This window comes from Ovis canadensis, chromosome 18 (genome assembly GCF_042477335.2).
Source record: "Ovis canadensis isolate MfBH-ARS-UI-01 breed Bighorn chromosome 18, ARS-UI_OviCan_v2, whole genome shotgun sequence".
In the NCBI taxonomy this organism is placed as follows: domain Eukaryota; kingdom Metazoa; phylum Chordata; class Mammalia; order Artiodactyla; family Bovidae; genus Ovis; species Ovis canadensis.
The window spans coordinates 57481084-57505636 of NC_091262.1; the positions used below are offsets into that span (position 1 = coordinate 57481084).

At 40.3% G+C, this 24553-nt stretch overlaps 1 protein-coding gene across 6 annotated transcripts in view; it reads left to right on the forward strand.

Moving 5' to 3' along the window:
* The window catches only part of NPAS3 (neuronal PAS domain protein 3), a 962475-nt gene that overhangs the window by 590341 nt on the left and 347581 nt on the right, over positions 1-24553 (forward strand). The window lies entirely within an intron of this gene.

Sequence of the window (24553 nt, forward strand, 5' to 3'; positions counted from 1 at the left end):
TTAGTGTAGGCTTGGACTGACTTCTGGGCATGTGTTTTGTACATATGTAGTAGCCAAATTACCTAAAACAGAGTTTAAAGAAGAAAAGACTGATGGAACTTGAAACTCAGATTCTTTTGCATTTGGACTTGACACATACACTATATTAAATACATCTTTCATTTTTTGTATGTATATACAGAAGATGTCATTGTAAGAGTGTGTAAATTGACAAAAGAGCTAAGTCTCTCTCTCTCTTTGGGGGAAAGTAGATAGAAAACTCTCTAGCTTTAATTTGAATTGAGATCCTGCTGGCAATTACTTAAAGGTTAAACCACCATACACTGGAGGAGAAAATCATGGGATTCAGTTTTTACTCAGAGTATTCTAGAACTCACTTTAGACATGAAGTTCTAGCTGCTTGGCTTGGAGCAACTGACATTCAGAAACGGAAAACATGAAAACATCTGTGTTTCCAATAGTAGCTGCTTTATACTTGGCTGAGCAAGATACCTAAAAAAGTAACTGAGTTTTTCACCCCCCACCCCTGACTAGTTTAACCTGGTCTAGGTGGAGCCCTACTTGTCCTTTGTATGCACTGGCCCTGACTTGGTTAACACAAGCAGTGAGGAGCATGTGCTGCATGGCTGAGGCCTCAGAATCAATAAGGAGCCTTTAGATGTAAAACTAATGATTTTCTGTGTTCAGTGAAAGTCAAAATCTCTCAAAGTTGCCATTGTTGGCGCGCAGTTTCTCCCCAGAGAATACGAGGTGTGATAAATTATCACGTTCCACAATGCAAATAAAATGTCCGTCAGGAGAGACTTGAGCTAGACTAGAGATGGATCATGTGAGTCTTAACCATCTTAATTATTTCAGTCTTGAGTTGAGTGAAGCCCCTCCACAAACACTGTGCTAAGAGTGATTGTCACAGCAGTGGACACACTGATCCAGCTGTCCTGCCCTCCAGGGGTTTCAGTGTGACCTGTCCGGGAATGATATCTGTCAACGTCCCCTCCCAGAAGCGTTTTCAGCAGTTTGGGATGACGTCAAATGCTTTTGAATGTATCTACAAACTGCCATTGAATGTACATAAAATTTCACCAGACTCTCTGATTCAAAGCCCTAGAGAAGGCCACCAGGCTCGTATGGAAATTAGCTAAGTATAATTTATTCATGAAAGGCAGAAAAGCTGAATTAATAAATACATGAGTATGTAAACTTATAACTGCATAAAGATCTGTAGAAAATATGAAAGTCGAGCTCTGTGTGTTCACAGAAACCCTTAAGGTGTGGTCACTTGGTCCTTTATTACAAAACAGTTCTGTCTCCTGTTTCGAAAGCCAAAGTGGAAATAAGTAATAAGCAAAAAAATTACATTTAATTTTTGGAGAGTTTCTTTTTTTCTCCTGAAAATATGGACCTGTCTATGGTTGCTGCTCTATATGCATCAATCTAAGAGAATTATTTTTTTAATATTAATGAGGGCATTAATTCCAGAGATTCTGATAACTGCTCAGCAGGTTTAACACCTACTCTCTCTGTCTGAACCCAATTCTGAGAGCCCTTTCACAGCGTATTCTCTCACAAGAGGTCATTTTATTTTCCTTCATCCTTACCCTCCCTATGAAATGATAATCTGAGTAACATCAGCAGCCCTATCAAGTATTGATTCAGCAGTCCACTTGTTATACAGCAGGAGTCAGAGCGAGATGGACACTGTCACACTTTACAAAACTGCTTAAAGGGAATCTTGCTTTGTATTGAATACATTCTGGTGAAATGTCTCAGATTAAATTCTGAACCTCCTGGCCACAATTGAGACCCAGTTGGGCTCTGGAAGCCTGAATCTGCAGAGTTGTTGCCTATGATTTGATAAGCAAGCAGTGAAACTACTATTTCCTATAGTCCTGGTATGTCATGTGTATATAATTTGATCAGAACATGCCAAGGGAAGCGTGGTATTTCCCACCGTATTCCTAACTGATGATTTCCTTGTACTACTTAAAAACATTGTCTGAAATTCTCTTTTGGAAAACATCAGTCTATTGCAAACTCTGCTCTTAGTCAAGGAATGAGGGCAGAATAATCAAATCTATGGATTTTTTTTGTATTTGTCTTAAGTGAGAATTATAATAAATACAGGATAAAAGTGAATCATCAGATACTTTTATATCCACAGCCATGATCAGTGGAGAGGAAGTTTAAACAGCAAAAGCACGTAGCCCTGAATGCTAATAATCATAGAGTTCTTTAAAAATATTAACTCATTAAATTCTTGTGGCAGCTCTGTGAAGTAAGTACAATTATATCCATTTCACAGGTGAAGAAAGTGAGGCACAAAGGGGTATATAGCCCACTAGGGGTCTCACAGCTTGTAGGAAACACTGGAAGTCAGCCCTGATGTTGTGGGTAGTTATTCAATGCAAACATGAAGACCAAATGGCTTTCTGACCTCCATGCTTTAATTGTGTTAATGGCATTTAGTTTTTCTAGAATAAGGTTTTCTTTTAAAAAAATTCATTTTCTTAGTGCAGGTCCTTGAAATGACCTAAGCTGATAATTTTTAAGAGAGGCTATTGACTGCAGTGTTTTCATTCCTGCCCTTAAACACTCCCCTGTCATTAATTTAACTGTTTTCTAGTAGACAGCCTTAATAAACTTCTTAACTGACCAATGGAAATATACATGTGAAAATAGGAAGATACGTGTTGTGGTTATTGCAGCATAAAAAAATCACCCCAAACTTAGTGATGGAGAGGACTTCCTATATAGTGTAGGGAACCATGAATATAGTGAGTATCATAATTGCACTCATCTCACATGCTAGTAAAGTAATGCTCAAAATTCTCCAAGCCAGGCTTTAGCAATACGTGAACCGTGAACTTCCAGATGTTCAAGCGGGTTTTAGAAAAGGCAGAGGAACCAGAGATCAAATTGCCAACATCTGCTGGATCATGGAAAAAGCAAGAGAGTTCCAGAAAAACATCTACTTCTGCTTTATTGACTATGCCAAAGCCTTTGACTGTGTGGATCACAATAAACTGTGGAAAATTCTGAAAGAGATGGGAATACCAGACCACCTGACCTGCCTCTTGAGAAACCTGTATGCAGGTCAGGAAGCATCAGTTAAAACTAGACATGGAACAACAGACTGGTTCCAAATAGGAAAAGAAGTACATCAAGGCTGTATATTGTCACCCTGCTTATTTAACTTCTATGCAGAGTACATCATGAGAAACGCTGGACTGGAAGAAACACAAGCTGGAATCAAGATTGCTGGGAGAAATATCAATAACCTCAGATATGCAGATGACACCACCCTTATGGCAGAAACTGAAGAGGAACTAAAAAGCCTCTTGATGAAAGTGAAAGAGGAGAGTGAAAAAGTTGGCTTAAAGCTCAACATTCAGAAAACGAAGATCATGGTGTCCGGTCCCATCATGTCATGGGAAATAGATGGGGAAACAGTGGAAACAGTGTCAGACTTTATTTTTTTGGGCTCCAAAATCACTGCAGATGGTGATTGCAGCCATGAAATTAAAAGACGCTTACTCTTTGAAAGAAAAGTTATGACCAACCTAGATAGTATATTCAAAAGCAGAGACATTACTTTGCTGACTAAGGTCCATCTAGTCAAGGCTATGGTTTTTCCAGTGGTCATGTATGGATGTGGGAGTTGGACTGTGAAGAAGGCTGAGTGCCGAAGAATTGATGCTTTTGAACTGTGGTGTTGGAGAAGACTCTTGAGAGTCCCTTGGACTGCAAGGAGATCCAACCAGTCCATTCTGAAGGAGAGCAGCCCTGGGATTTCTTTGGAAGGAATGATGCTAAAGCTGAAACTCCAGTACTTTGGCCACCTCATGCAAAGAGTTGACTCATTGGAAAAGACTCTGATGCTGGGAGGGATTGGGGGCAGAGGAGAAGGGGACGACAGAGGATGAGATGGCTGGATGGCATCACGGACTCGATGGACGCGAGTCTGAGTGAACTCCGGGAGTTGGTGATGGACAGGAAGGCCTGGCGTGCTGCGATTCATGGGGTTGCAAAGAGTCGGACATGACTGAGCGACTGAAATGAACTGAATGGAAAGAATCTAAAAAAGGATATATATAAATGTGTGTGTGTATATATATATATATATATATATATATATATATATGAATCACTGTGCTATACACCTGAAACTAATGCAATGTTATAAATCAACTATACATCAATTTGAATTTTTAATTAAAAGAATTTTGAATTAAAAATAAAAACTTAGTGATTGAAACAATGACACCATTTATTTTTGCTCATGAATCTGCAGTTTAGGCAGCATTTGACAAGGATAACTTTTCCCTGCTTCGCTTGGCATCCTTTGGGCAGGTCAATGGCTGGAGGCTGGACTCCTCTGAAGATACCCCAGTGTAGTTCTGGTGGTTGATGCTGCCTATCAGCCAAGTTTTCAACTAGAACTTTAGCTGGAACACCTGCCTGTGATCTTTCCCCATGACTGCCTAGCTTCCTTACAGCATAGTATCTGAGTTATAAGGGGCTGGGTCCCAAGAGAAAGAGAGACAGTGGAGTAACCAATCTCAAAAGTCATGTAGTATCACTTCTACCATCTTCTTTTGGTGGTGGCTTACACAGAGTTCTGCACAAGTTCAAGGAGGAGGAACATAGATCCCATGTCTTGATGGAAGACATCACTTTGTAGGAAGAGCATGTGAGATGGATAGACTGATGCACCCAGCTTTGGAAAACACAGTCTTCCATAAGTTGTTTTATTAGGCATTTAGGACTGTCAACCTGAAAGAAATGCTTTGCTGGAACAAACTCCATTGCTATAAGAATAGGAACCTATTGAACCATAGGATTAACAGAAATAACTGTTCAAAGAATCAAGTTTTGCCAAGAAACCAGCTCTCATATCAGATAGAAATACCCCAGGAAGGAAGGATAAAAAACTTCCAAAGTTAATTCTAGCTTTGTGCCTACCTCACAGTAAAAATCTTTAGAGGTAGGAATTCCCCAAACATATGTAAGATGGTTAATTTAGGCTGATCACATCTTTAGCAGTTGCCAAAGGATCTTATACCAGATGTTAGCATTCTAGGTTTTATCAGAGAGCTATGTTCAACTCTTTTTTTTTTTTCATTATTTAGTGCAAGAACAATGGAAATGAACTTTTATGAAGTTCATTCCCTGCAGATTCAAAATAAAGTTAACCAGACATACTTTAAGAAAGATGGTACTATTTTAGAGAAATTTTATTTACAGGACATCTAGCCTGAGTGCAAGTTGGCCTTGAGAAACTTAAAAGCTAACTGAGGATTTGAGAAGCACATTAGAATATCGGTTTCTTTATGTAAAGGGATACTAATAATCTACCACATGACTTTGAGTGGTTTCTCTAGTTATGTGATAAGTTTGCACTTAGCCAACTATGCACTGTTCTCCAGTCTTTTTGACAGCAAATCTTCATGCATATTTGATAGTTGTTCAGAGTCAATAACAAACTTATGTTTGCTCAGAGCTTTAGGAATTCCAAGATGCTTTCATATCCATTATCACACTGGATGCTCACAGCAAATCTGTAAGCTGAACATAACTCATTGTCATCTCCATTTTTCACATGGGGACTTGAGAGGCAAATCACCCTAGCTGGAGGCACAGGGCAGTAATCCCATGGCTGTATTTCTTGTCTACCTCTCTTCTGCCAACCTTATGATTTTAACTGTTATATCAAACTGTCTGAGCAGTGCATAGGTAGAAAACAAGGCCTCCCTTGTTTTAGGCCACAGCAAACAAAAATCACAGGAATGGGCTCATGATGAGAATGTAACAGGTGGATGAATGTGGTTCAGAGAAGTAAGCATTGGGATTGACTTGGAACACTGATGCCTCCTCCTTGTCTTGGCTCTGCTGCTTATTGTCACCCCGTGATGTATGACCTGGAGGAGATGGGCTGATATGTTTTTAGATGACTCTCCAGTCTAAACATCTATGATGTCATGTTGGATAAATGAAAAATGAGAGTTGTAGATAACATCCTTAATAAAAAAAAGTACATTGGTAGGAATGAAGTGGTCAAGTGATCTTTTTTTCTTCTGAATAGAGTTAAAAGGAAATTACCAACAGGAAGTTTGAGTGACATTGTAAGTCAGAAACATGGGAGGAGGAGTATGAAGAGTTATTTATTTTATTTATTCATTCAACAGATATTTATTGATGTTCTAGTCACAGTCCTTAGATAAAGGCCCAGAAAATTCTCTGTCCATATGCTGCTTATATTCTACTGGGAGGAGAGAGCACACAGTTAAAATATAGTTTGCAAATAATTAAAATGCTGTGGAGGAAAAGGGGGAGAAAGTGCTGGGGCCAGAGGTGACTGCAGTGATAAATTGTTGATGAGAGTGGGTCTCACTGTGAAAGTGGTGTCTGACCAAAGACCTGAGGAAAGGAGGGAGTCAGTCATGCTGACATCTGGGAGAATTGCTGACCAGGAGTATGGCTGGAGAGGTGTGAGCTGGAGGAAGGAGAAGGGATCATGTCAAAGAGATAAGAGGTTTTGCAGGAGGTTGAGGGGGTCTTAGAAGCTTGTGGAGGCTTGTGTATAGAGTTTTGTTTTTATCCTGAGAGAGTTGAGGAACCATTAAAGACTTTTAAGTGGCATGATTTGACTTAGGTTTTAAAAGAATATGTCTAATGTGATATATATGTGTGTATATGTGTGTGTGTGTGTCTAATTTGTGTGTGTGCTCGGTCACTTTAGTGATGTCCAACTCTTTGTGATCCTGTGGACTGTAGCCCACCAGGCTCCTCTGTCCATGGGATTCTCTAGGCAAGAATACTGGTATGGGTTGCCATGCCCTCCTCCATGGGATCTTCCTGATGCAGGGATTGAACCTGAGTCTAATATGTGTGACTTAAAAAACCAAGATCATGGCATCTAGTCCAATCACTTCATGGCAAATAGATGACAAAAAAAAATGGAAACAGTGGCAGATTTTATTTTCTTGTTCTCCAAAATTACCACAGATGGTGACTGCAGCCATGAAATTAAGATGCTTGCTCTTTGGAAGAAAAGCTATGCTAAACCTGGACAGTATATTCAAAAGCAGAGACATCACTTTGCTGACAAAGATCCTTATAGTCAAAGCTATGGTTTTTCCAGTAGTCATGTATGGATGTGAGAGGTGGACCATAATGAAGGCTGAGTGCCCAAGAATTGATGCTTTCAAATTGTGGTGCTGGAGAAGACTCTTAAGTGAGTCCCTTGGATGGCAAGATCAAATCAATCAATCATAAAGAAAATCAACCCTAAATATTCATTGATAGAACTGATGCTGAAGCTCCAATTCTTTAGTCACCTGATGCAAAGAGCTGATTCATTGGAAAAGACCCTGATACTGGGAAAGATTGAGGGCAGGAGAAGAAGGGGGCAATAGACTATGAGATGATTGGATAGCATCACTGACTCAATGGACATGAATTTGAGCAAACTCTGGGAGATAGTGAAGGACAGGGAAGCCTGGTATGCTGCAATCCATGGGGTTGCAAAAAGTCAGGTATGACTTAGCAACTAAACAAGAATGTATCTGATATCTCAATAAACACATTATTTTTAAAAAGAAATATCTCCAGCTTTTTTTTTTTAATACAATAGGGTAAAAGTAGGAAGACAAGAAAGCTATTGTATTATACTCTTCTAGGCTAGAGATGGTGGTTACCTGGGCCAAGTGGTAGCTGTAGAGGTGGCAAAATTCTACTTAAGTGAAAGTCAGGCTCATAGAATTTGCTGGCTTATGGGGATAATTATGAGACTTTTGTGCTGAGCAACTGACAGGTGGAGTTGTCTCGTACCCAGAGAAACCTCTAAGAAAGAAATTGTGGCTGTGTGTGTATATCTAGGATAGGTTGAGGGCTGGATTATATAGGGGAAAAAAAAAGATGGAGGTATTTATCATTAATATGACTGTCTTATTTTACTTTCCAAGAGGATTTTCAAAAGCTTATAGTAAAATGTACAGATGGAATAGAGATGGAAACCATTTAAAAAGAGTAAAAGGTTTAAACTTGATCAAAGAGTGGTGAACCTAAATCTAACTTCCTTTGGGGAAAAATGTGTGTTTGCTTCACCTTTGCAGAGGATTTATGGTCAAAAATTAAAATATGGAGCAAGGTAGAAGTAAAGAGTATTGCAGCATCCTCAAAGGGAGACATAAAAGTCTCAGGCAGGCTTGCAGGTCTTTGAGAAAGGTCATTTTTTTTTTCCCCTCTAAAGGGTGAAAAACATAGGAATGGGGAGACTGAATACTGAAGAGGCCAATAGGATACTTAGAAGACCCAGATGTGAGAAGGGCTGTCCACATTAGTAAGGGGGACTTGGAGGTTGGTTGACTGAAACTAAGAGACTAGAAAAGGAACAATGGCTTTCTGACAGCATCTTGACTAAAATGTGCATCAGAATCACCTGGTAGGCACTGGAAACGTTCAGGTGCATGGCTTCACCTAGACCTTCTGAGTCCTAATCTGTTTAAGAAGACTCAGTACCCTCAGTGTTTTAAACCCACCCCCCAGATGATTCTGATGCAACTCCTGGTTAAGAAATGCTGGAGGAAAGAAGTTAATGAATTTAATTAGCTTTTATGTTCTGGGAATCATGTAACTAGAATGTTTTCTAGAGAAAGAGAAGTACTAATAAAAAATAATTTGAGACCTTCATTTATTTATTTTAATGAATATTTATTGAATACTTTTTAAGTGTTATGCATTTAAGTGCTGAAGGCATTAAAAATAAAGGAAATACAGTTCCTACCTTCAAGGAGCTATTAGTCTATTGAAAGAAACAAACACTTACACTGATAGTACTATAGGGCAATGTGTCTGTGCACTGAGTTTTATGGGAACAGGGCTGGAAATTGAAGTATTAAGGAAGGCTTACTGGAAGGGCTGGACTTCCCAGGTGGTTCAATGGTAATGAATCTGCCTGCCAGTGCAGGAGACGTGGGTTTGATCCCTGAGTCAGGAAAAACCCCTGGAAGAGGAAATGGCAACCCACTCGAGTATTCTTACTGGGAAAATCCCAAGGATGGAGGAGCCTGGTAGGCTACAGTCCATGGGGTCAAAAAGAGTCAGACACGATTGAGCACACACATACTCACACCCATACATACTGGAAGGCTGTTCCCTGAGCTGAAAAACTAGCCTGGAACAAGAGTTGTGAGATCTAGCCTGTTTTTCTGAATAAAGATTTATTGGAACCATAGCCACGTTTATTCATTTATCTGTTGTCTATGGCTGCGTTGAAACTACAGTAGCAAATTTAAACAGTTGTGACCATATGGCCCACAAAGAATGGTTCATTATAAAAAGTCTGCTAACCCCTGTTCTAGAACAAAGAGGAGAAGAGAAGCCATTAGAAAGTGGAGATAATGTGACTCATAGTACTATCCAAAGAACAGCAAAGTGAAAGACTAAAGCAGAGAAAGGAAGTGGTGTGAAGCTAGAGAGGTCACCAGGGAAGAGACCGCTGAAGACTGTGTACCCCGTCTTAGGGAACATGGTCTTCCGCCAGCACAGTGGGAATCAATGAGAGGCTCTAAGCAGTAACACTAGAATTAAATGAATTTGGATGGATTATTCTGCTTGCTTCATAAAATACAGATTTGAAGGGAGAAAGTCTATAGGAAAGAAAACTGTTAGGGGGTTTGAAGAAGTTGTATAAGAATTAATGAAAGATTAAAATTTGACCATAAATTTATAAAATGAAATATTACATAATTGCAGTAATGAGGTTTATCTAAATTATACTGATAAGGAAAGAAAATTACAATATGTTCAGTAAAAATAATCAAGAAAACTGTGTGTACAAACAGAAAACATGTAAAGAGTACACAGAAAATTGAATTTTTTTCCCTGGGGAAATTTAATTATAGGAGACAATCGCCTTATATTTTACATATCTGGACTCTTTTTTTTAAATAATGTAAATATATTATTTTTTATTCATAAAAGAATTAGCATTGTGGAGTGATGAGTAAGGAAAGAAAGGATGAAGGCTTATACCATGACTGAAAACAAGAAAAGAAGGGTGAAGACAAGGGCATAAATTTGAGAATGATTGAGGAAGTTAAAGTACCAAAATTTGCTAATGTGAGAGATGAGGAGTAGAAAGGGAAATATATTATGTCCAAATTTTTTATTTGAATGACTATGGTGAATTGTTGTATCAATGATTTATTAAAATAAAATGAGATAACCTTTATTAATCATTTACTATGTGCCGGTCCTCGTAGTTAATATATTTTTAGTGATTTGAAACTATCAGCCAGTGAAGGAAGAATTTTTATTGTTTCCATTTTATTGATGAGGAAATGGAATCTTAGAGAGATTAAGTAGTTTACCCAGGGTAATGTAGCTGTGAGCTGAGAGCGGGGAATTGAACATGAGTCTGATTGCTTCCAAAGTTGGTATGCATTCCCACCCCAAACAGTAAATGAATCTTTTAAGAGCAGTATAGATGGAAGGATAAAATGAGTTCAGGACATACTGAGTCATCAACATAAAAGTTTTGATCCAACATGATAAGCTTTCATGAAATAAAATAAAGAGAAGTGCTCAGATTGAATTTTGGAGAATGCTCAGAGTTAGTTGATCTAAATAATCACTAAAGTTTTAAGAATAATGATACTGAATATATAACAGACTTTCTCCCTAGTGTTTGGATACTTGATGCATTTATTGATGTGTCAAGTAATAAATATTTAAAAGAATTAGAAGAAAACAAATGTAATGCATTTTTGGCATGGAAAATCATAGACCTGATTTTGTCACTTTAATTCAGTGACTATTGAGGGCTCACTGTGTGCAAAGCAAATAGATGCTACACTTTTACCTATTTTAACTTTTTTTGTGTGTAAATCTAGGAATAAGACCTGAAAGATGCTTACTCTTCTAAACGTATCTTTGAGCTGATATTAGTTTAAGAAATATCCAGAATCATTTGGTTCCTCTGTTTTTCGTTGGACCGTTACTGGATGTTTTATTGAAGTTTCTTTCTTTGAAGAAGTATTCCTAGTTTAGGAGTGTCTGAGGTGAAGGTAAATCTAACTGTCAGAGGAAATGCAAGTGGGCCTTTGTGAAGGGGAAAGAAAGCTACATGCCTCCCACAGAGAGGGAAGCAGTTTCTCCCTGTTGTCACTTCACCCTGGCATTTGGCCACCAGAGGGGGCTTGGACTGGAGTGAAAATGCCCACTGCCTAGCTGGTTGCTCTGCCCGCCAAACAAGTCCCATAGCCATCCTCACTTTGAGGTGAGAGCAACTAAATGGTGTAGCCATGGATATACTTTCCCCCATGAAAGCTAAGAAGTATCCTAACAACTTCTAAAAGGTGTGGAAGAATACTGTTAAAATTGACCTGAAAACGCAATAATGGTTTTCCTTAGTGTCTGGTCCCATGTACACTTTACTTCCTTTTTAATGTTACTAATTTGTACCAAAAATAGGTATGGGCTTTCAGAAAGAGAAGCCAGAGTCTCGAGATTGACCATTCAACATAAAGTTTATACATTGCATAAAAATGTATTTTTTGACACAGTAAAATACATTCCCTTTTTGCTCATTGTAATTCACTTTATAGTGACTTGCTTAATAGTGTAACATATATCATTTATACAGCTCTCCTTCATGCTTTTAAACTGTAATATCCTTTCCTCAATGACTACTTGTCAATTTCACTGATCTAGATTTGATTTCATAAATTAACTAGGCCAATTAAGTAGAGAGTTATCATTAGAATAAGAAGTAGAAGCAAATAAATATTAATCTTCCATCTCTGAATGTCGGTATCCTAACACAACTTCGATTATACTTGAACACTACTTAACGGAAAAAATATACCCCTCCATTGTCAATTCAGTATTACCCAGTTTAAACATTTATGAGTATTTCATTCATTTTCTCATTCCGAATCTGTCTTTCTTTGGAACAGTTATGTTTCTATTTTGTCAATATAAAATGTGAGGGGAAATACCAGAACTTCATTATTTAAGGATTCTGGTCTTGCCTATTTGCTTGACTTTCCTTCCTGGCCCCATTGCCTGCGAGGCATTTATTTCAGAGACACGGGAGCCTCTTCATACGTACAATCAGTAGTTCGCTGGCTACACATTGTTTCCAGTGGTTTAGTCATGTTCTCCTCCTCTGCAGACTTTTGGAAACTGCTCAGAGGTGACAATGCTTGACAGAGAATAACATTTTTAAGTGCAGCTTATTTTAAAGAGTGTTTCTTTTTGAAAACTTAGAGCCAGGGATTTCTTCTTTATCTCCCACATAAAGGATTGCTTTTACTTTATTAGCACGAATCTTGCTTTGTCTTCCTTGGAAATGGAAAATTTTGTCAATACTCTTTACGTAAAAATATTTCATATACACTAAAGCAATTATAAAATTACCCTTGAGCCTTTCATTTCCCCCTGCACTCGTTAATGCTAACTTCTTTTTTTTCTAGATCCTGTTCACAACCCTTCCTCTTTTGCAGAGGGTGGGAGAGGTTGCTCTTCTTGGAACCTTTTCAGTTTCTCTCTCCTTAATTATAGAAACATTCGATTGTTGTGGTAAAGGCACATCTTTCCAGAATATCTCTGAAAACATCCCAAGAGGGTATAATACGAGGATCCATGGGAAAAATCAACTTGAGATTCCTATATTTCAATGTTAACTTTGCTCTCACTGTCCATTCATAAACCTGAGTTATGGTGGTGAATTAGGGGTCTCTCCCTCTCCCTCCCTCTCTCCCTCTCTCCCTCTCTCCCTCTCTCCCTCTCTCCCTCTCTCCCTCTCTCTCTCTCTCCCTCTCTCCCTCTCTCCCTCCCTCCCTCTCTCTCTCTCTCTCTCTCTCTCTCTCTCTCTCTCTCTCTCTCTCTCTCTCACCCACACACACACAGAGTCACATGAATAGCTTGTGGAACATTTCGGGACCGACATGGAAGGGTAAATACCAGATTTACATGTCCCTACTTCTGATTAAACATTTTGCATCTAGAAGCTGGCAAATCAGAGCATCTTACTCCCTCCAAGTTCACTTACCCCTTGCAGCCCTTCAAGCCTCAGTAGTTTTACCATAGTAATAATTTTTCCCTAAGAATTTTAAACAAGACTTTGCCATTGGCCATCCTTTGAAATAGTTAGCTTTGCCTCACTATTTTTTGTAACTTGCCAAAAATCACAAATGAAAGGGTCTGTGTCCTCTAATGCCTCTTCTTTGGTCATTATCCTGGAAAATATGCAGAGTCTGATCCAAGTCGAGTGCTCCCCAAACCTTGCTGTTACTTTGAGAATGGTTTTAATGAGGCTTGCAGCTGAGCCAAGCTCTCCTGTTGGGCTATTATTTGGGCTTGTGGAAGCCCTAGTGATTGATCTGTGTGGGGGAACTGGCAACACTCGCATGCCCTCTGGGTAGAGGCAGAGCCTCCAGCAGGAAAAATTAGGGAAAGAGAAAAAAAGGAGAGGAAATGTTTATCACCCATCTCCTAGCATTTTATGGCCGTATTATGGTGAACTGGGAGATGGATGTGTATATTCATGGATTTTGCACCACTTTAAGCACTAATAACATTAAATCAACCTTAATACCTCATGCCAAATGTGCTCTAAAAGAGGGAATAATGGGAATTTTTGTTGACTTTAGTAAAGCATCAAAAGTTACACTGGAAACACATAAAATGCTACAATGCAGAGGTCACAATTATGCTAATATCATGATAATATAAAATATTAAGTCACCAAAATGACAGGATTTACAACCAACTATCCCCAGTCCCCAGAAACCTTGAAGATGAGCTCCTGGTAAACACAGCAGCCTGTACTCCCAAGGAGTCTGATTACAGATTTAAATATGTATATGATTAGAACTCCGCCAGTCTCCCACCCCTTGAGACAGATGAAGTACAATTTGATTTATATCACACCTGAAATCTATTGTGTTGCGTTCACTCTGGTTTGCAGAACTGCTACCAGGTCTGATGAATTTTGTGTGTTTAGCAAGTTGCTTGAGGGGAGAACGGGGACTCCTATTAATGAGCTTGGCTAGCCCCATGATCTCATGAAGTAAGATTTAAACAGTGATACAGAAGAGCCAAATGTTTGAAAGTGGGGTACTGGCAAATGGAAAATGTAGCTCTTGTGCTCCCATCTCGTTTTAATGCCTGGTTTTTGTGCAGAGGCCCGGGTTTGAAGTCTTCAGCCTGAGCCTTAATCTCATGGTCTTCAATTCATCTTGAACCCTTTGGCCCCCATCACATTCAAGTGTCTCCTTTCAGGGAAACCACTTTGTCAGTGGTCCTAGGTATCAGTGAAGGTAGAGCCATCATGGTTGTGCAGCCGTCCTGATTGTTGTCTGTTCTGGCCGAAGAATACTGACTTCTATTTGACATAACAGATAACATGACAATACAAGGCAAAGGAAAATTAACATGCAATTAAAGTGTAGTGTTATTATAAAAAGATGCTCTTTAATATTTCTTTATGCTGAAGTCCTAGTTTCAGCTAATTTTGTTACGCCAGCTAAAGTCAGCAAATGTGTGTTCATAAGGGGTACACCATTCTTTTCTGTATTAAAGGCATGCATGTTGCCTGAGCTTGTGCTTAAAGCTCTGACGAAGGTAAAGAAGACGTAGATGTTTTGCCACTACATATCTCTCTCTGTATTATTAAGTACATCATATAGCATATATTTATATATCATTAATGTAGCATCAGTAGCGTCACTGCTATTCATATTGACCCTCTACCAGCAGGCCGTGGGAGCCTCCAAACTGGGAGGCTACCAGCTGTCAAAGGCGTGTCCCCCTTAGGTGCTTGTTCATCCACCTCTTTTCTGCTGTCACTGTGTCACATAATTAATACTAGTGTTATTGATGACAATAAAATGAAACAAGTTGCCCCCAAAGGAATTCCCATCTGTGTGCTGTTAAGAAGGGCTCTAAAACCATGCTTTTAAAGTGCAGCTTGCAATCCCTAGAGGTTGCAGCAAAGTCCTTATAGGAGTTGGCAGCGTCAAAAGAACACTGAGACTCTACGGGCACTTTTCCTCGGTCAATCCCTCCATCTTAGCAAGAGCCAATCAATATATCTTGATCTCCAATTGTGTGTGAAACTCTGCTTGTGCTTAACCCTTCTGGCAATCCCCTTCTTTGCCAGTTCCCTCTTTCTGGGACAAAAAGAATGTCTTCTTGCTTTTAACAGGATGGAACTTCGGAACACATTTATTTTCTTCGATTCGTAAACCACTGCTGGGGTTTGAAAGTTTCTGGCACATATATGTATCTGTAGTATGGGAAAGATATGTTCAACATTATCAGAATCATATTTGTTCCTAAATAAATGAAATTGGTTTTTTTTTTCCTTTTTATCTCTAGAGTCTTCAGTTGGCTCCCTTCCCAAATGCAACCTTTTGGATAATAAATTCCTTTTGAAAAGAAGCACGAAACCCTTTTGATGTTATAAATAGTACATGTAGTAGAAGGGAGAGGATCATAGGTAATTGCAACACAAAGCCTGAGAGAAGTCCATAGGATAAAGTAGATCTCATTTTCACTCAACGGTTAGTCGCATGTTGGGTATTTATATTGAAAGATATATTTTAATACACTGTGCCAATTTTTCTATTTGCTTCTAATACAGCCTGAGTGATTCACTGATGTACAGATAAACATTTACAGCTACAGCTCAACCAGAAATTCAGTGAGGATTCCGTGATCTACCGCTATCCTAGGCCTTCAGGCAATCTTCCATAAGGCAAATGATAGTCTAGGATGAGTTCTGAAAAAGCAAAATGTATTGCTATTCCAGGGAATTCCTTTTGAACTTGCAAGGCAATTCATGCTTTCTCCATTCTTCCTTCTCCCTCTCATATTCTCTGTCTCGCCCTCTCTCTCCGCATCCCACTCACCCCTTCCTGCTTCCTCTCCACCGCCTCCCTCTCTCTCAGCTGTCCCTGTGCACATCCAGACACACAGCTTAACAGCTTCACTTCTGAGGGTGGCCCCTTGTCTTCCCTGCTCTGCCCCTCTTTCCCCCAAGTTCCATGCTCAGTTTTTGGCAGGCATTTTAAAACTCTGGAGGCATAAACCTCACCGTGTCAATGTGTCGGTGAGGCCCCAACACATCAGTAAATGTCACAGAGGTGTCAGCCCTTTCCATCATAACTGCAGTTCATTTCTCTGCATTGACAGTGATGCTTATACCGGGTAAGGATTAGAATGGGCGTATTTCCAGATCTTAATTACATCAGGCATAAGGATGAGCAGCAGCATTTTTCTTTGAGGGAGAGGCCGGGAGGAGGGAGCAAGAGAGGGGAGAGTTATGCTGAACTTGGCCATCTAGAGCCTCATGTGCCCCCGTTTATCAAGAGATAATAGGATTAAGCAAAGCTATGGGACTTCTCTGGCTTAATGCTGCCTTCAGCAGGGGTCTAATAAGGATAGATATAATTGGGTAAATGGCAAATAAGAATGAAAAAGTACAGAGTATAAGCACAATGCTTAGGAATAAATAATGACAAATTGGATTTTGTCCAATCTCTGCAGACTTGGTTAAAATCTGGCATCTCGCACTGAACTGTAAGGGGCAACATCTATCTCCAACTTGTCTCTGTTCATTGCAAATGTCAGAAAGTATCCTCTCACATTCAGCTGGGGTCTATCAGTACTGCTCATTTGAAATCAAGTAGGAAATGTTAGGGAACATTCAAAGAGGGTTAAAGAAACAGAGTAAATTAAGTGCCTAAAAACAAATGTGACACAAATTAGAGTTGGTTTCTTTGACCCTTATCCATTTACAGAATTTACCCCATTAACAGCTGGAAATTTATTTTCACTTTCTTCACCTCTCTAAGAGGAAAGCAAACATATAACATAGCCCCAAAGGAGTAATTAATTAGATCATTTACTGACATGGATTTGAATAGTTTATTTAAATACAATTCTGTTATTTATTTATTTTACAACATTGTGCAGGAGGTTGAAACTCCTGTTCTAATTTGCACTTAGCAAGGATCTCTGAAAAAATATCACAGTGAAGGAAATAAACAAAGAATCAGTGATCAAAGGGCCACATTCAGAGATGCATAAAAGAATTTCACCAGGATGAGTGTTTCAGTGATTTAAAAATAAGGGACAGGTTGAGTTAGGGGTGGGGGAAGAGAGATAACAAAACTGCCTGTTTAGGTTGTATTCCCATGGGCACATTTTAACAAATAATAATGAGTTCATTGATAAGATGCTGTATAAAAAGGTAAGAAAGGAAGTAGTAAAAATACAGGATGCCAATATACGTAAGAAAGGTGTAATGAACATGCAGATTTTCACAACAAACTGAAGGCTGCTTTTGAAAATAGTGGAAAATTCATGAACTCAGAAGCAAGTTTTTTTTTTTTTAAAGGTACAACCTGTCAAATGATAAAAGTCATAAATATGTTCCGGAAAAATAGAAGGTCCCTCAACTATATTTTCAAAAGTTGAAAGTGAAAGTAGAAAATTAGTTCACCAAAGATGAATACAGTCTACTCCGAAAATATGTAGGGTCTTTTTTATTTTTAAATAATGTGATGTAAGGATATATATTCATATTCAATATCTTTAAATAAGTAAATGGCCTTATAAATGCTTGTGCATATCATATAAGTGTCTTCATTCCATGGATTTTAAGGGAAATCCCTGACTAAACAGACATAAATATGCCTTTATTGCTCCAACCGCAAAAGAGTCAGACTCAGTTTAGCAACTAAACAACAACATGGGATTATAACAACTCTGGTTACTTTAAGTGTAGAACTCAGAAAAATTTTGCCCAAACACTGTTATGCCATAGAGAGTTTATGGAGATATTGAGATGGCATTTCACAAAAGGAGTATATAATAGGTATACTGTAAAATTCGGAGACGGCAATGAAACCCCACTCCAGTACTCTTGCCTGGAAAATCCCATGGATGGAGGAGCCTGGTGGGCTGCAGTCCATAGGGTCACTGAGGGTTGGACACGACTGAGCGACTTCCCTTTCACTTTTCACTCTCATGCACTGGAGAAGGAAATGGCAACCCACTCCAGTATTCTTGCCTGGAGAATCCCAGGGACGGGGGAGCCTGGTGGGCTGCCGTCTATGGGGTCGCACAGAGTCGGACACGACTGAAGCGACTTAGCAGCAGCAGCAGCAGCATACTGTAAAATTAATAATTTCTAAAGACGCCAGGGGCAGAGAACCCTCCCCCTCCCCCAGATTCTCAGTCCCATCTCACTGTTCTCCTCTCGATACCCTGCCCCCCTCCCCCATATCAGTGCCTGTCTTTCCTCTCCCCTCTCCCCCATCAGAGCAGAACGCCCAGGTACTGCTTCTACTTTTCTCCTTTTCTCCATCAACTTTTTCTCAGCCATTTTCCTCCCTCTCTTTTCCATTTCTCTTTCTTGGACTCAGTTGGAACTAAAAAGTTGTTCTGGGATGAGTTTTAAAAATTTAAATGTGACAATTATATAACTAAATTAAAATATTTTCATGACTTTACGGATCATTTTGAAAGAAAGTGGTCAAGCTTTCCTTAGTTTTTAAGAAAACAGACACTGCTGTTAACAGAGAGAAATGCATGCTTTGGTTTCTAGGTGTGGAAGGTGGGCGAAAACATGTGATAGGAGTTTGCCCTAACGGGATCTGCTGACTTGGTTGTCTTCCTTTTCTATTTTAACAAAGAAAAGTTGGTGGATAAATGACCAGTTTGGGCTTCCCTGGTGGCTCAGACAGTAAAGAGTCTGCTTACAATGCAGGAGACCTGGGTTCCATCCCTGGATTGGGAAGATCCCCTGGAGAAGGAAATGGCTACCCACTCCAGGATTCTTGCTCAGAAAATCCAATGGACAGAGGAGCCTGGTGGGCTACAGTCCATGGGGTCACAAAGAGATGAACATGACTGAGCGACTAACACTTTCACTTTCACTAGGCTAAAATAGACTGTTCAACTCTGAAAACCATATGAGGCTTTGGTATAATTTAGAAACAAAGGAACAGGAGAACTCTGGGAGTTGGTGATGGACAGGGAGGCCTGGCGTGCTGCAGCCCATGGGGTCACAAAGAGTCAGACACAGCTGAGCGACTGAGCTGAACTGAACCGAGCAGAAAAATGACCCCATCAGCAAGTGGCTAGGCTGAGTGTGCGGCTGTCATCCCTGCAGGGTGCTGGGGCTGTTAAGTGCCTGAATCAGTGTTGGTGGGCTTGTCTTCACCTGTGGGCCTGTTGTTTTCTTTTGTTTGGATAGAAAACCAAGGATAATATTTCACTGGGGCTCTATATTTGCAGAGTTATCACCTTTTATCTTAAGCAAAAGAACCACCAAAGTCAGCTGACCTCTCTCACAATATGTGGAGAAACTAGTAATTGAACTGGGGCCTGAGTTTTCATTAGCTTCTAAAGACTAAATCAGTGTGATTCAAGCACAACACACGAAATGCCCTTAACACAGCAGACACTTAACCTAATGGTGAACAATGAGGCTTTACATGGCATGGCTCATATCAATGCAAAGAAGTAGAGGAAAACAATAGAATGGGAAAGACTAGAGATCTCTTCAAGAAAATGAGAGATACCAAGGGAACTTTTCATGCAAAATGGGCACAATAAAGGACAGAAATGGTATGGACCTAACAGAAGCAGAAGATACTACGAAGAGGTGGTGAGAATACACAGAAGAACTATACAAAAAAAAAGATCTTAATGACCCAGACAACCACAGGATGTCCCAGTATGTCTGGCTCTAGGTGTGACCAATCACCTAGAGCCAGACATCCTGGAATGCAAAGTCAGGAGGGTCCTAGGAAGCATCACTACAAACAAAGCTAGTGGAGGTGATGGCATTCCAGTTGAGCTATTTCAAATCCTAAAAGATGATGCTGTGAAAGTGCTGCACTCAATATGCCAGCAAATTTGGAAAACTCAGCAGTGGCTACAGGACTGGAAAAGGTCAGTTTTCATTCCAATCCCAAAGAAAGGCAATGCCAAAGCATGTTTTAACCACTGTGTGGTTGTACTAATCTCACACGCTAGCAAAATAATGCTCAAAATTCTCCAAGCAAGGCTTCAAGAATACATGAACTGTGAACTTCCAGATGCTCAAGCTGGATTTAGAAAAGGCAGAGGAACCAGAGATCAAATTGCCAGCATCAGTTGGATCATCGAAAAAGCGAGAGTTCCAGAAAAACATCTACTTCTCATTTATTGACTGTGTGGATCACAATGAACTGTGGAAAATTCTGAAAGAGATAGGAATACCACCTTACCTGCCTCCTGAGAAATCTATATACAGGTCAAGAAGCAACAGTTAGAACCGGACATGAAACAACGGACTGGTTCCACATTGGCAAAGGAGTATGTCAGGCTGTATATTGTCACCTTGCTTATTTAGCTTGCATGCAGAGTATATCATGTGAAATGCTGGGCTGGATGAAGCACAAGCTGGCATCAAGATTGCTGGGAAAACTATCAATAAGGTCAAATATGAAGATGACACCACCCTTACGGCAGAAAGTGAAGAGAAACTGAAGAGCCTCTTGATGAAAGTGAAAGAGGAGAGTGAAAAAGTTGGCTTAAAGCTCAACATTCAGAAAACGAAGATCATGGAATCTGGTCCCATCACTTCATGGGAAATGGATGGGGAAACAGTGGAAACAATGTCAGGCTTTATTTTTGGGGCTCCAAAATCACTGCAGATGGTGACTGCAGCCATGAAATTAAAAGACACTTGCTCCTTGGAAGAAAAGCTATGACCAACCTAGATAGCATATTAAAAAGCAGATATTACTTTGCCAACAAAGGTCTATCTAGTCAAATCTATGGTTTTTCCAGTAGTCATGTGTGGATTGGAGAGTTGGACCATAAAGAAAGCTGAACACTGAAGAACTGATGCTTTTGAACTGTGGTGTTGGAGAAGACTCTTGAAAGTCCCTTGGACAGCAAAGAGGTCAAACCAGTCAATCCTGGAGGAAATCAGTCCAAAATATCCATTGGAAGGACTGATGCTGAAGCTAAAACTCCAATACTTTGGCTACCTGATGTGAAGACATGACTCCTTGGAAAAGACCCTGATGCTGGGAAAGATTGAAGGCAGGAAGAGAAGGGGACAACAGAGGATGAGATGGTTGGATGGCATCACCAACTCGATGAACATGAGTTTGAGCAAGCTCTGGGAGTTGGTGATAGCCAGGGAAGCCTGGCATGCTGCAGTCCATGGGGTCACAAAGAGTCAGACATGACTGAGAGACTGAACTGAACTGAAACAATGAGGGATCATGGCTCAGTTAAACAGTCATGTCCTAGGAACTTAAGCATCTTCTCCAATAGAGAGGCGGCCACAGGACTGTGAAACTGCTGAAGGGACCTGGTGGTCTCCTCAGAGGCTTCCCTGTCTCCAGGCCACTATAGGAACCCAGTGACTCTCTTGAACATCTTTCCCTGTCATCAAAATATGCCCCTCTTCTCTATGGAAAACCCATTGTGGCTGACTTCCTCCTGTATGGTGATAGCTTGCCAGATTATTCCCACCAGAAATACCCTTTTCCACCACCACTGTTAGTTAGTACTTTAAAAAGGTTTTATGTTTCTGCAGCTTTATATGTGTTTTGAATTCCACTAGGTAATCCCGTGGTATATTGTTCATTCATCAGACATTTAAACAATGCTCACTGCATACCAGGACCTGTTTCTAGGCACCAGGAATACTCAGTGAGCAAAACAGACAGTTCTGCCTTCATGGAACTTATTCTTGATGAAGGATATTAGACATTAAATAAAATAAATAAAGGGTTCTTATGGTATGTTGGAAGGCAACACATTCTATGCAGAAAAGCCAGGAAGATCTGTATATGGGGATTATCCTGGGAAGGGCATGGTTGTAGCTGAGAATGGGGAGGGAGGAAGGGAACTGAGTGAGTCGCTGGCAAGTAGTCTAGTCCCAGAGACTAGATAGTATTGGGCCCACAGTTAGCAATCACTGAATATTTGGTGAACAAGTGATAATCCGTAATCTGTATTTCTCTGATTCTTTCTCTTCCTCTGATTCGATCCTTCCTTGAGGATCGTTACCTCAACAGAGTGGGGAGGTCCTGGTTTCATTCTTATTTCACATAGTGTGTTTTACAGAATTTGACTCACAGGAAGCACTGTTCTTAGTTTTCAGTCGTCTCCAACTCTTTGCAACCCCATGACCTGTAGCTGCCAGGCTCCTCTGTCCATGGGATTCTCCAGGCAAGAATACTAGAGTGGGCTGCCATGCCCTCCTTCAGGGGATCTTCCCAACCCAGGGTTCGAATCCAGGTCTCCTACATTGCAGGCAGATTCTTTGTCGTCTGAGCCACCAGGGAAGGCACCAGGAAGCACTGGATAATGGCAAATGCCTGACCTAAAGATAAAAGTAACCAGCAAGGTTGGATCGAATAATAACACAGGCATAGTGGTTCCTCACACAAATGTATTTATAAGAATTAATTCCTCACATTTGTGAATGTCTGTGGGGAGATTGCTAATTCTTAGAGGGATTTGGATTTGAAAGAAATCACCCAGATTCCTTTCAATTTCTCCCTGGGTCAGAATTCCTGGTCAGTCAACCATCGTTAGTGGAAGGGTACATCGTTAGTAAAATAGTTTTCAGACTGATGAAAAAGATCCTCATTCCAGAGATCTTTCCTGAACTGCCAGCCTGGTGTATGCCTGTAATTGAGAGAAATAAATGCAGTCTTGGGACTGTTAAACTGTACAGCAGGATGCAAATCAAAGCAAGAAGGATTGTGACTACACTGGACCTCCCTAGACTTCAGGACATAGCTGCCCTGCTACAGCACAGAGGGAGAAAACCCAGTACATCTGGAGAGTGAGCTATCTTTATTAAAAGAAAAAAATTATAAGGATGAAAACTCCTGATTTCAGTGAAGAGAACTGGTTCCTTTACAGGGCTAGTAAATAAAAATTTTGGAGAGGTCAGTAGATAGAAATGTGCAACCAGAAAATAAATTCCAAACTCCCCCCAGTTCACTCACATATAGACCACATTTTCTTGCTGGGTTAGTGATAAGAATCTCTTATGGATTCCACATGTGCTCAGCCTCATCTTTGTGTAAAATTCTGCAGCATTCCAAATTATCACCAAGAATCCATCTTCCTGAACACGAGACACCCCAGCAACGAGATTGGCTAAACAGGAGATGGTTTGAATGAAATGCATAGTTTAATCACATTCTGCTTTCAGAAACTACTTCATTTAAGTCGGTGCTTGCCTGGGGTAATAATTTATGCTCCACACTTGAGTAATCACCAGGAAGATTGCTCAGAACCCATCCCATCACAAACATAGCCACCAATATTCATGGCCTAAAGTAAACTTCTGAAAACTTGGGATCTACATCATCTCAGCAAAATTCAGACTTCTAGATTTGCTGCCCACACCTCCCCCTTTCCGACAGAAGAATTTCATTTCTCATGCTTTATATTAACATTTGGAAGTGAGGTTTGTTTTCTTTCCTCAAGTGGCCTGAGTCTCTCAGTCACTCACTCTTTGTGAGCCCATGGACTCTAGCCCACCAGGCTCCTCTGTCCATGGGATTCTCCAGGCAAGAACACTGGAGTGGGTTGCCATTCCCTTCTCCAGGGGATCTTCCCAACCCAGGGATCAAACCAGGGTCTCCTTCATTGCAAGCAGATTCTTTACCTTATGAGCTACGGGAAAGTTCCTTCCTTTCCTCATAATGAACACATTTTAAAAGGTAGTGCTTTTGAACATTAAAAATGCTCAGTTTTCTTGGTATATTCTGTCTCATTCTGCAAAAGTTCAACAGAGATCAGTTATTTCTAAATTTGAGCTATTTTTACAAAACTTCCTCAGTCTTGGTTCTCTGCATGCTAGAATTCATCCAAATGCATTAAAGTACATATGGGTTTGTGGTTGTTTTCAGCGCTGTCCTTTCACCCCTAAGGAGGGTCGCCTCCTAGGGGTGTTCAGATTGTGAACTCAACATGGGTGCCGTGTCTGAGGAATCAGAGTGTGTGAGCACTGGTGACAGCCTGTGTCCCCCGTGCTCTAACTGTGTGTATGAGCAAGGGAGACCACGAGAGCAGCGAGGATGCTTGTGAGTGCAACCAGAACAGGCGCTTCATCTGGGCTCTGGAAAGCAACGCCTGGCAGAGCAACCAGTCCTCACTGTATGCTTGTCCAAGTTGCATAGCATAGAACAATGTGAGCATCTTTTACTTAAGGAAGGAACATATTTTTCTCATTCTCACTGCAGTATATATGGACTGGCTGCTGCTCTCGTGCAGGTCGTGTGCAAGTGACAGGAAGTTTAATGACTGCCCATTGTGAATAGCATTTTCTCATTGTCCCCAAATTGCTACTTTACATACTGTCCCTTGCTCCCACTAGCCTCAGCTTCCTCTTGATTTTTCCTCAGCTAATCTCAACCCCGTGGGGCTTCCCAGGTGGTGCAGTGGTTAAGAATCCACTTGCCAGTGCAGGAGGCACAAGAGGCTTGGGTTCAGTCCCTAGGTTGGGAAG